We start from the raw sequence: 11,470 nt of genomic DNA, 5'->3' as shown, positions 1-11,470 counted from the left end.
ACTGGACCCACTAATACTCTCTCTGGGTCTCTCTCTCCTAGTCAAGCTAGCATACAACCAAATGTTCTATTCTTTCACGTTTGCAAAAATCAGATACACCCCGATACCATGAGTTTGTTCTGCTTTCTCTTTCTCACTTCTCATTTCACCAAAAGAAAAACCCATTGCCTTCGAGTTGATTCGACTCCTGGCAACCATATAGGACAGAGCAGAACTGCCACATAGAGTTTCCAAGGCTGTCATCTTTATGGAAGCAGACCACCACATCCTTCTTCTGTGCAGTGGCTGGTAGGTTTGAACCGCTTGCCTTTTGGTTAGTAGCCGAATGCTTAACCACTGCACTACCAGGGCTCCCAGAAGAAAGGATCTGATTAAGTAATGTCTATTCTCTGTCTTTTTATTTTTTTTTTTATTCTCTGTCTAGGAAAGCCTGGTGGCATAGTGGTTAAGTGCTACGGCTGCTAGCCAAAGGGTCGGAGTTCAAATCCACCAGGTGCTCCTTGGAAACGCTATGGGGAGGTTCTACTCTGTCCTATAGGGTCGCTGTGAGTTGGAATTGACTTGACGACACTGGGTTTGGTTTTTGGTTTTGATTCTCTGTCTCCAGGGTGGCTATGAGAATCAATTTGATGGGCAACGGGTTTGTTTTTTTGTATTCTCTGTTCTTCCCCTCTTGTTCCGGTACCTATTGCCGCCTGACAAATGACTTCAAACTCGGTGGCTAAGAAGCAATCATTTATTAAGTTCATACCTCTGCAATTCAGACAGGGGCTTGGCAGGAAGAGCTCACCTCTGCCCCACGTGGCTGTAGCTGGCGTGGCTCAAAGCCCGGAGGTGATTTTATGCCTGACAGCTAGAATCATGGGAAGGCTCTCTCACTTACGTGTTTGGTGGTAGCTCAGCTGCGGTCGTCAGCTACAACACCTACAGATGATCTCTCTTTGGTGGCTGGGCTCGAAAAGCAAGCATCCTAAGCGTACCAGGTGGGAAGCTACATCACTTTTGATGACCTTAGAAGTCACAGGGTAACTTTGACTATAGTCACAAGCCCACCCAGATCCAAGGGAAGGAAACCTAGGACCCTCCCCCGCCTTCCTACAAAGAGAATGAAAAAACCTGTAGAATGGGAGAAAATATTTATAAAACATATACCTGATAAGGGTCTAGTATCCAGAATATATAAAGAACTCTTACAATTCAAGAACAGGGAGATAAAAACCTAATTAGAAAATGAGCAAAGGACTTGAATAAACATTTCTCCAGAGAAGATATACAAATGGTCAATAGGCACATGAAAGCATGTTCAGTATCATTAGTTATTAGGGAAATACAAATCAAAACCATAATCAGATACCGTTTCACACCCATTAAGATGGTTATAATAATGACAATAAGAAAAAGGAAAATAACAAGTGTTGGTGAAGATGTGAAGAAATTGGAACCCTCACCCACCACTGATGGAAAAGTAAAAATGTGCGGCCACTGTGGAAAAGAGTTTGGCAGTTCCTCAAAAAGTTGTAAATGTAGGGAATGACACAGAATTGTACACTTTAAGACGGTGAATTTTATGTTATGTGTATTTTACCACAATAATTTACAGGGAAAAAAAAAACTGCAATGATTCTCTAGGTTAAAAGTTAGGGCTGGGCTCAGCTGGGCATGTTTTCTTTTGGCCTCATTGGAGATCACTCCTGTGGCTGAAGTCATCTAGTAGGTAATTGGGACTGGAGGGTCTAAGATGGCTTCTTTCACACGTCTGGTGGTTGGTCCTGGCTGTTGGCTCAGCTAGGACAGCTCCTCTCCGTTTCAAATCTGAACAGCTGGGAAAGGGCAGAGCCTGCTGTCTCCCTCCCTCTGCTGTCCCTCCTTCCCTTCCTCTCTCGCAGGCTCTCTCTTTTTCTCCCTGCTTCCCTCCCTCTCTCCCTTCCTTCCTGCCTCTTTTCCTCTTTTCTCCTTGCTTCCATCCATACATTTTTAATTGAAAATTTAACATCTGCACACAGTAAAACAAAAAAAAAAAACAGTACAGAGAGGTATACAATGAAAAGCAAGTCTCCTTCAGCTCCAAACTTTCAGGGTCCCAGGCCAAAGTCATCAGTTTCTTGTGCATCTTTTCAGGCACATTCTACACATGCATACACGTGTGCACATGCATAGATATACGTGTATCTGCATACATGTGGCGTGTACGTGTATGTACGTACACATGCGCCTTTCTATGGTACACGCTACATTTCTTCCTGTGTCCTTTCCTTCACTTACTTAGTGTATCTGGGGACAGTTCTGTATTGGCACAGAGAGACCCCCCTCTCCGTTGCCTGACTGGACAGGGTTGCTCAGTGTCTGGGTGCCGTGCTGCATTTATCCCCCGAGATGCTGGGCTATTGTCAGTCACCGCTGTCACACCCAAACCTGGGAGGCGCATCACTGCACACACACCTTTGCACAGCTGTGCCAGGGCATCAGGGAAGCAACCCTTACAGGGGGATCCGCCGCCCGGAGGGTTAGACATGTTCGGTGCTGGAGGGATTGTTAAATGGCTTTCCAAGGAGGCTGCCCCCATTCATTTTCCCATTATCCTGGGCAAGAGGACCGCCTGCTCCTAACGCCAGGCAGTGGCCGCCACCCACTAGGTCCTTCTTGCTTGTCCCATCCAGGGAACTCGCCTCAGTAAGAGACAGGAAAGATGTTGAATAGGCTTAGTTTCCAAATGACTTAACCACAAACACTTGTCCTCAGCCCTTGGCTTTGGGGACATGAGCCTTCTCTGGAAATAATAAAAGAAATGGGGACCCGTAGTAAAGGGTATCCTGAGAATATTGACAGAAACGACTGCCAGTAGTGAGGAAGTAACAGCGGCTAGAATCAAGAGCCTTGGCTCCTCTGTAATCCCACATGTAATTCAGCAGAACCAAGGCAGGGAATAGGTGCCATTCCTGGTAAGCACAAAAACACAGGCCCCAGCGCCTGCCCACCTGGAGACAAATCACCAGAGGAATCCCTGACCTCCTCGAACTCTCTCCCCCGGATCTCTGTTCAGGTCTCTGCGTTTCTGAGACTGACAGACTCGCAATGGAGCAGCTCCAGACATGTCGCCTGACACAGAAGTGACTCCAGGAGTTGCTAAGCCACCCTGGCTAGACAGACACGCAGGAGTGTGTGACCCGCCTCCCTGAGCGTGGCTGGTTCCCCTGGACAGTGGCCTGTGCTGCTGGTCACCTCAAACCACTCTGCGGAGCCCACCCATTCACTTCACAATGACTGATCTGGAAATTATTTATAGACCCGAACTCCACAGAAACCATTGTGTCTGCCGTTGCTGTGGAAACAGAGACGTGAGCAGCTCTAGGCTTTAAAGGGGGCTTTGGAGGCCCAGGCGCAGGCGCTTGTTTTCACCCAGGAGTCCTGGACTCACATGCCATCACAGAGGGCTTTCCATCCCGTTTCCAGCGGGCTGGTTCGTTTCCCTGGAAAACAGCACCACTGGGGGCACTGAGCTGATGGTTGGTTGTTCAGTGGTGTTAAAACCTCTCGATGAAATTATCTAGAGGAATGTCCCCAACCCTGGCTGCGAATCATTACCTGAGGGGCCTCTTAAGAATGCAGATTCCTGCTCCTCACTCCGGACCTTGGAGGCTGGGGCCTAGGAATCTGCATTTAATTTTTGAATTGGTGAAAGTTCACACGGCTCAAAAGCCAAAATATCCAGAGGGGTTGAGAAACCCTCACCCCCATTTTTGCACCATATGTAACCACTTAGATTATTTTCTTGTATATACTTCCTATTTTCATGGAGATACAATCTACATTCTTACTTTTTCCCCCAGTCTAAAAAATAAAGATACTACCTCCACTGTTATGCACCTTGCTTTTTCACTTAACAACATAGCCTAAAAGGCTCCTCAGGTCAGTCGTTTCCTCGTTTTTTTGTTTTTTAACAGCTGCATAGGATTGTATCACGTTGTGTGATTTACCAAGGAATCTGCATGCATAATGAGACCTTTTCCCTAGATTAAGCTGGCCAAAAGCAGACCCTAAGGTGAGGATTGGTTTTCAAGTGATTATTAACAAAGATTATTAAGTAAGGGAAGGACTCCTGGTGGCATAATGGTTAAGCACTCGGCTGCTAACAGAAATGTCAGCGGTTCGAAACCATCCGTGGCTCTGCGGGAGAAAGATGTGGCAGTCTGCTTCCATAAAGATTTACAGCCTTGGAAGCCCTATGGGGTTGCTACGAGTCAGAATTGACTTGATGGCAGTGGGATTTTGGGTGGAGAGATATACATTCTCAGATGTACCCAGTTATATAAAGAGCTTCTGAAAATCCATACATGAAAGACAAGCAACCAAATAGGAAGATGAACATGGAAGCGGACAAAGGATATGAACAGGCAAGTCAGAAAAGAGGAGACGTACATAGTCAATACATACGACGTGTGACTTTGCTAGTCATCAGGAAAATACAAATCAAAATCACAACGAAAAATACTTTTTCATACCCAGCAGATTGAAACTTAACCACACCAAGTGATGGCAAGGATGAGAAGAAATGGGTGTCTTACTGTTTGCTGGCGGGAAAAGTGCCCTCACGCCGCACCCAGTAGGGCAGAAGTCATACACATCCTGTGCCTAGCAGCCCCTCTTTTAAGTATGGAACTCAGAAAAACTCACCAATGTGCACAAATGGTTGCAGTAGTATTGCTGATAATAGCAAACACCCTGGAAACAAATGTCCATCAACAGGAGCAGGAGGAAATAAATTACTGTCAATTTGCGCCATGGAATGCTGGAGCCATTAAGATAAATAAACTAAAACTACATTGATAAATCTCCAAAACATCATGTTGAGTCAAAAAAGCTGAATGACGCGAATGCAGCATACCACTATTTACATACAGTTTGAAATGATGCCCAGAAAAGGAGGCCTAGAGTTTTAGCGGGAGTTGCGTGGGTGTGCTGCGATGTAAACACCTCCTTCCTCCTTTCCCCTCCCCCCTTCCTTAGCAAGCACCATGCACAAGCTGGTGCGTTGAGACGTGTGTGTGCACGTGTGTGTATGAGTGTGCGTAAATGTGTATGAGAGGGTTGTATATGTATGTGAATGTGTGAGCGTGTGAGAGTATACGCGTGAGTGTGAATGCGTATGCGTGAGAGTGTATTGAGTTAGTGTGCGAGTGTGTGAATGAATATATGTGAGGAAGCGTGTGACAATGTGCATGAAGGGGTGAACATGAGAGCGTTTTTGAGAATGTGAGTGTGTCCATGTGTGAGTGTTTGTGAGACTATGTTAGTGTGTTAATGTGTGTGTGTCACTGTGCGTGAGAGGGGATGCACACGAGTGTGCCCATGTGACAGTGTTTGTGGGAGTATGTGAGCGTGTTAGTGTGAGAATGAGTGTGTGAGGTTGTGCACATGTGAGTGTGTCTATGTGTGAGAGTATGTGAGTATAGGTGTTAATATGTGTGTGTGAATGAATGTGTGTGAGTGTGTGTGTGTGTTGAGGAAGCGGTGGTGTCTCAAGGTCCTGCGTGATTCAGGCGGAAAGATCTCTCCTGTGTGAAACAGGCTGACCACCTCTCCAAATCCAGGTGTCGGCTCTGGAGGTGACTGAACCAAGGGGGCCTTCACAGGACACCACAGCCCGGGCTCCCCTTGGACTTCCAGAAGGCAAGTCCTAGGGAAGTGGGGCTAAGGGGCCCCTTGGGCGGGGGGTGGGGAGGGTGCCACGCTGTCCCCACAGACCTAAGCCTGACCCTTGGTGCACCTCCCTGACACAGAGCGTGGGGTGACTTGTGCCAGCCGGAGCGGGACATGAGGTCCCACGCCCCACTTTCCCTTGCCTCTGCCCTGACTTCTTTGGCCCAGAAAGTTGCTGCTGTGGCAGAAGGAGTCCCAACGGGCGAGGCCTAGGCGTGCAGGCCTTGTGCTCTGCCCGGGTTTTTTCCAGATTTCGCGCCAAGTGCGCTACCCTCGCCGTCCAGCAGGTGGCGCGGCCCTCTGCCTGCCTGGGATATTTGCCACCAGTAAGTTTGAGACCTTGGCTTTGGAGCCCCGATAGCACAGTGGTTAAGAGCTCAGCTGCTACTTAAAAGGTTGGTAGATCGAATCCATCAGTTTCTCTTGGAAATCCGAGGGGAGTGGTTCTACTCCGTCTTCCAGGGTCACTATGAGTCGGAATTGACTTGATGGCAATGGCTTATTTTTTGGCCTTGGTGCAGATGGGGAAACTGAGGCCAGGAGGGACTTACCTCTGAACTACTCACGGTTTTTTCTGCCGTGAGGCTTTTTCTTCCACATGGTGGGAGTCATTCACACAGGTGCCACATATTTATGGCGCCTTGCTCTGTATGAGCTGGGGGCTGGGGGCACCGGTAAGCGGGACAGACCTGGTCTGCTGTCCCCAAGCTTGTGCTTTTGTGAGGGATGCAGATGTCGAATGACTAAAGAGGTATGTATATGTCTGGTGTGAAGTGCTTGACCCCGAAACATTGCAGCTCATCCATGGCCACACAGTCACTGAGTGTGAGACCCCCCCCAACATCCCCTGACCCCGAGCCCCCTCTCCCAAGCCCCCTCTGTGATTTACACGGCGATGGCTATGTGCCTCTCTTCCCTCCCATTAGCCTGAAAACCCCCTGCAAGCACCCAGGCTCTCCTATTTTCATGGTTTTCTGGAAAGACAGCCTGTTCTTGTAGACAAAGCTTAGGGGAATGGAGTCAGGCAAACCCCATTCAAATCCTGGCTCCACCGCTTTCTAACTGTGTGACTTTCAATAAGCTGCCCTGGGCCCTCTTTCCTTCGCTGCAAAGGGGATAACTGTAACTACCACAGAGAGTTCTGGGGAGGAGTGAGTGGGTATGAAAATGCCTGCGAAGGTGCCAGGTCCCCTCAATCAAGCCCTTACCTGGTTGTATTGCAGGGTGTAGTGGGTTGAATTGTGTCCCCCACAAAAGGTATGCTGAAGTGCTGACCCCCAATACCTGTTTGGAATTTACAAGAGGGCTGGGAGAGGTAAGTCGACTAGTGTATGAGGTTCACGTGCAAAATATTTCTGAAAGCACTCATGCAATTTGTCGGTTAAAACTCAGTTATTTAAGAGAAAACAGAGGTTCTACTGGAGAAATGCCAGAAACAGAAGAACTATGTTGTGAGGTCCTCATGTGGAATGTGAGAACTTCATGCAAATAAATAAATGCATATATTTAAATAGAGATTTTTGTAAAAATCGAGATCTGGGCAGATGACGAGCACCAAGGGATCGACAGTGACAGCCCCTGGATGGTGGAGTTAAGGGCCTTTCCCTCCCGCTCCCCTCAGTACGCTTTTTATTTTCTGGCTATTTAGCAATGAGTATATGTTTTTTTTATATGTTGCTTCTACCATAAGAAAAATAGCTGTTTTGCAACAAAAAAATAAATCATGTTGCAGGGAGCAGCCTTGTTTACAGGATCAGGAAATCACGTGGACGGACACTTCATGCCACGGTGCTGAGCTAGGAAAACAACAGGCTGCACGTGTGTGCGTTGTGAGATTCTGGCATGTGCAAACACAAACGTGCTTGCCGGAAGGGCAGGAAGGAGGATACCGCTGGCATAGCAACTGATTCTGCACATCTGGGCAGCATCTCCTCTTTCTCGTCAGCATCTTCCCGTCCTACCAGGACCTCTAGGGAAACAGCTGGAACTGTTGGTGACTGGGGGGCTGACCCTGAGCCACCTTCTGGGCCAGCAGGACCTCAGGGACATGTCAGTACAGAAACGGCTTCGCTTCTGTCAGTGGCTGGACAGAGTCCAATGACTGACTGCAGGCTCGAGAGGCCAGACAGGTCTGTCCCAGCTCAGGGTTGGTCCTCTGCCCCTTCTGGGCAGAACAGAAAGCAAAAGAGCAGGCTGTGGACCGAGGGTTTCCAGGAGGGGGCTGGGCTGGGCAGTGCAGAGGCCGTTGCCCTTGGGTGGCCTAGACATTCTTGCAGCCACTTGGGCTCAAGAGGTCGAAGTATTCCCACCGTTTGACAACCGGCGGAGAGCAGCTCAGGCTCTGCCAATGCGGCAGGCCCAGGCCTGGTTCCCATGGGAGCTGGGATTCCTGTAGGAGCTCATGGGTAGACTTCAGGGGTCCGTGAACTTCCATGGGAAGAAGTTTCACGAACCTTGAACCGAATCAGATGCACGCAGGCCCAGACTCCACGGGATCAGCCGGGTGGAGACTGCCACACACAGAGACCCCAGATGCTGTCAGTGGGTCAGAGCTGGTACAGATACGGCAGAGTAAGGCTCATCCTTGCACCAACCTCTGCAGCAGGTCAGGCCAACCACGGTTGGCTCTGTAATTTACTAGCTGGAAAGCCTCAAGGGATTTCCTGAACTTTCTGACCCTTGGTTTCCTCATTTGTAGCCTGGGTTGAATCAGAGAACATCAACAAAAATGTTCTATACTTGCTTGATCACAGGTCTGTTCATCCCTCCTTCCCTCCAGTTATCTATCCATCCTTGTGTCCTCTATCTGTCCGTCCATCCATCCATTCCCCATTCACATCATTTTTTATGTATTTCAGAGTATGTACCCAACCCAAAACCCACTGCCATCGAGTCGATTCCAACTCATAGCAACCTTATAGGACAGAGTAGAACTGCCCTGTCCCATAGTGTTTCCAAGACTATAGTCTTTACAGAAGCTGACTGCCACATATCTCTCCCGAAGAGCAGCTGGTGGATTCAAACGGCCAACCTTCCAGTTAGCAGCAAGTAGCTTAACCATTGCACACCAGGGCTCCTTAGAGTTATGTATCAAACAACAACAACAACAAAACTAAACCTGTTATTGTCTAGTGGATTCTGACTCATAGCAACCCTATGGTATGTACACTTCCCCCTAAATACTTCAGCATGCATATTATTAACAAGACTTTAATATTTCAGAACCTTCATTTTATGTCTAAAAACTGACAGTCGAGCCCTGCCTCCTTTTTCCCTCTTCCCCCCCACACTGCAACCCCAAGCTGAGAGACCTCAGCTTGGCCCTCTGGATCCCACCACATCATCCCCCCTGCCCCAGAGGCTCTGGAGGTGCTCCCAAAGGGCCAGCTGAGAACAGATGGGCTGGTGTCTTAGCTCACTGGGGGCTCGCCTCTCCTGCAGCTGTTCAGTGTGAGCCACACACTTGCTGTCCTGGCTGGAGAGACACGCTCAACTTTCTGGATGTCCTGCCAGTGTCTGGCGCCAGCATCTTGGACCAGTTGCGACCATAGGTGGTGAGCTCCCCGTCACTGGAGGCAACTAAACAAAGACGGAATCGAGCTCAGGTGCAGGGTGGGAGAATGTATAGGGAGGACTCAGGCCTGGAACAGAGGCTGCACTAGATCAGGGCTTCTCAACCTTGGCACTACTGACATTTGGGACCAGATAAGTCTCTGTCTTGGGGCCGGCCCTGTGCACTGTAGGATGTTTAGCAGTATCCCTGGCCTACACCCACCAGATACCAGTAGCGTCACATCTTCAACCAAAATGATAACCAGAAACGTCTCCGATCCTTGCTAATGTCCCCTGGGGCATGAAATTGCCCAGTTGGGACCACTGAACTAGAAGAACTTCACAGTCCCTTCTACCCTCATGTTCCGTGATTTATCCTCCCCCAATTGCCTCCCCTCCTCAGTTCTCTCTGTGCAGAGCACCTCATCCTTCCCATTACTATGGAAACTGGGACTTCCCTTTGCCTTTCCCCATCCCTTGCCCACCACACTGATTCACTCTTTCAGCCAACAGACCTCCTATGCTGAGCCCAGGAGACACTAACCCAGGTGGCCCTTGATTTTCCCTTCTACCAAGTGGTACAACAAATGGTCTGACCCCCCAGGATGATTTGAATGAGGCACACATTGTAAATGTCATCCCATAGAATTGTACAGGGGACAGGATGGGGGAGTAACAAAGAGAGTGGCCCATTCTACCTGAAGTGGGGCAGGAGGGCTTCCTGGAGGAGCTGGCCCCACCTTGTGGGTGCTGAAGGCCAGAAGGAGGGCCTGCCAAGGGTAGATTCCTTCTTAAAGAGCGTTCCAGAAGCCCCTTCTGCTGCCTTGCAGGCCTTGTTGGCAGAGCTGGAGCACATAGCCCCGCTGAGCTGTAGAGGAGGCTGGGGGAGTGTTGTGCTTTATCTGGGCACCCTCGTACACTGAACGGAGTAGAGGCTCTGGGAGGAGAGGGGGCAGGAAGAGCAGAGGCATGGCCAGCAGTGACTGGCCACTCCCCGAAACCCTGTGCCCCTCTGAATTTTGTGCTGTGTGACTATCACCAATCAAGCCAAGGAGCCACATCTGGGGAACGAACTTGGGAATCTGACTGCCCATTCTGCCTCCACCCTGCAGTGTTACAGATTGAATTGTGCCCCCTCAGAAAGTTATGTTGATGTCCTAACCCCAGTACCTGCCAATGTGACCATGTTTGGAAATTAGGGTTTCTGTTAAGTTAATGAGTTCATACCAGAGTAGAGTGGGTCCTAAACCTAATCACTTCTGATTGATGTCTTATTAAAAGAGCAGAGTAGACACAGATACACACGGGGGAGACAAGGATGGAGGCGGACACATCTACAAGCCCAGGCCATCAAGGATCACCAACAGCTACTAGAAACTCAAAGAGACAAAGAAGGACCTTCCCCTAGAGCCAAGGCCCTGGTTCAGACTCCCAGGCTCCAGGACTATGAGACAGTAGCTTTCTGTTCCTTGAAGCCATCACTGTGGCATGTTTTGTTGCAATGGCCCCAGGACACTAAGGTGGCCAGCTCCACAGGCCTTGCCCAGCCTCACCGGAGCCCTGCCACACCCATCCCCCACCACCACCCAGCTGGAGCCGGACGCAGGCCTGGTTTGGAGGCAAGAATTGAGGCAGCATGGCTCCCCTTCCTGCTGGCGGGAGGGCTCGGGCAGCCAGGTGACAGGTGAGACGGCAGATGGTGGCTAAAGGGGGTGTCAGTCTGCAGGATAATGAGGTGGCTTATTATCAGGCAGGTTTTGCTCATGGCTGAGAACCCAGCCTCTACCCAGGAGACCAGGTCAGGGGCCTGTCTAGAGAGACCCCAAGCCTGCCTGCATCCAAAGACCATTTAACCCCCTCACCCCCCATACTAAGCTGCAGTTCTCAGAGCTGCGTGTGCCTCCCAGTCACCTGGAGATGTGTTTAAAAGCCAGATCCCCAGGCCTCACCGCTCAGAGAGAACGCTCAGCAGATCTGGGGGCCCAGAACCCTGCATTGTAGACAAGTTCCCCAGGTGATGCTGATGCAGGAGCCCCTGCTGGACTACAGAGCCACACCCCATTGCAGTGCACTGAGCACCCACCGTGCGCTGCACGATTCCAGACCTTTATGTGCACTGGGCTCTGTTGACCCTCACACACCCTCGAGGGGATGCTATCAGTGTTCCCCATTCCTCAAACAAGGAGCTCAAAGCCTCAGATGGAAGGACCTTGGCCCAGTC

This window comes from Loxodonta africana, chromosome 21 (genome assembly GCF_030014295.1).
Source record: "Loxodonta africana isolate mLoxAfr1 chromosome 21, mLoxAfr1.hap2, whole genome shotgun sequence".
NCBI classification, from domain to species: domain Eukaryota; kingdom Metazoa; phylum Chordata; class Mammalia; order Proboscidea; family Elephantidae; genus Loxodonta; species Loxodonta africana.
This window is presented reverse-complemented; position numbering follows the sequence as displayed.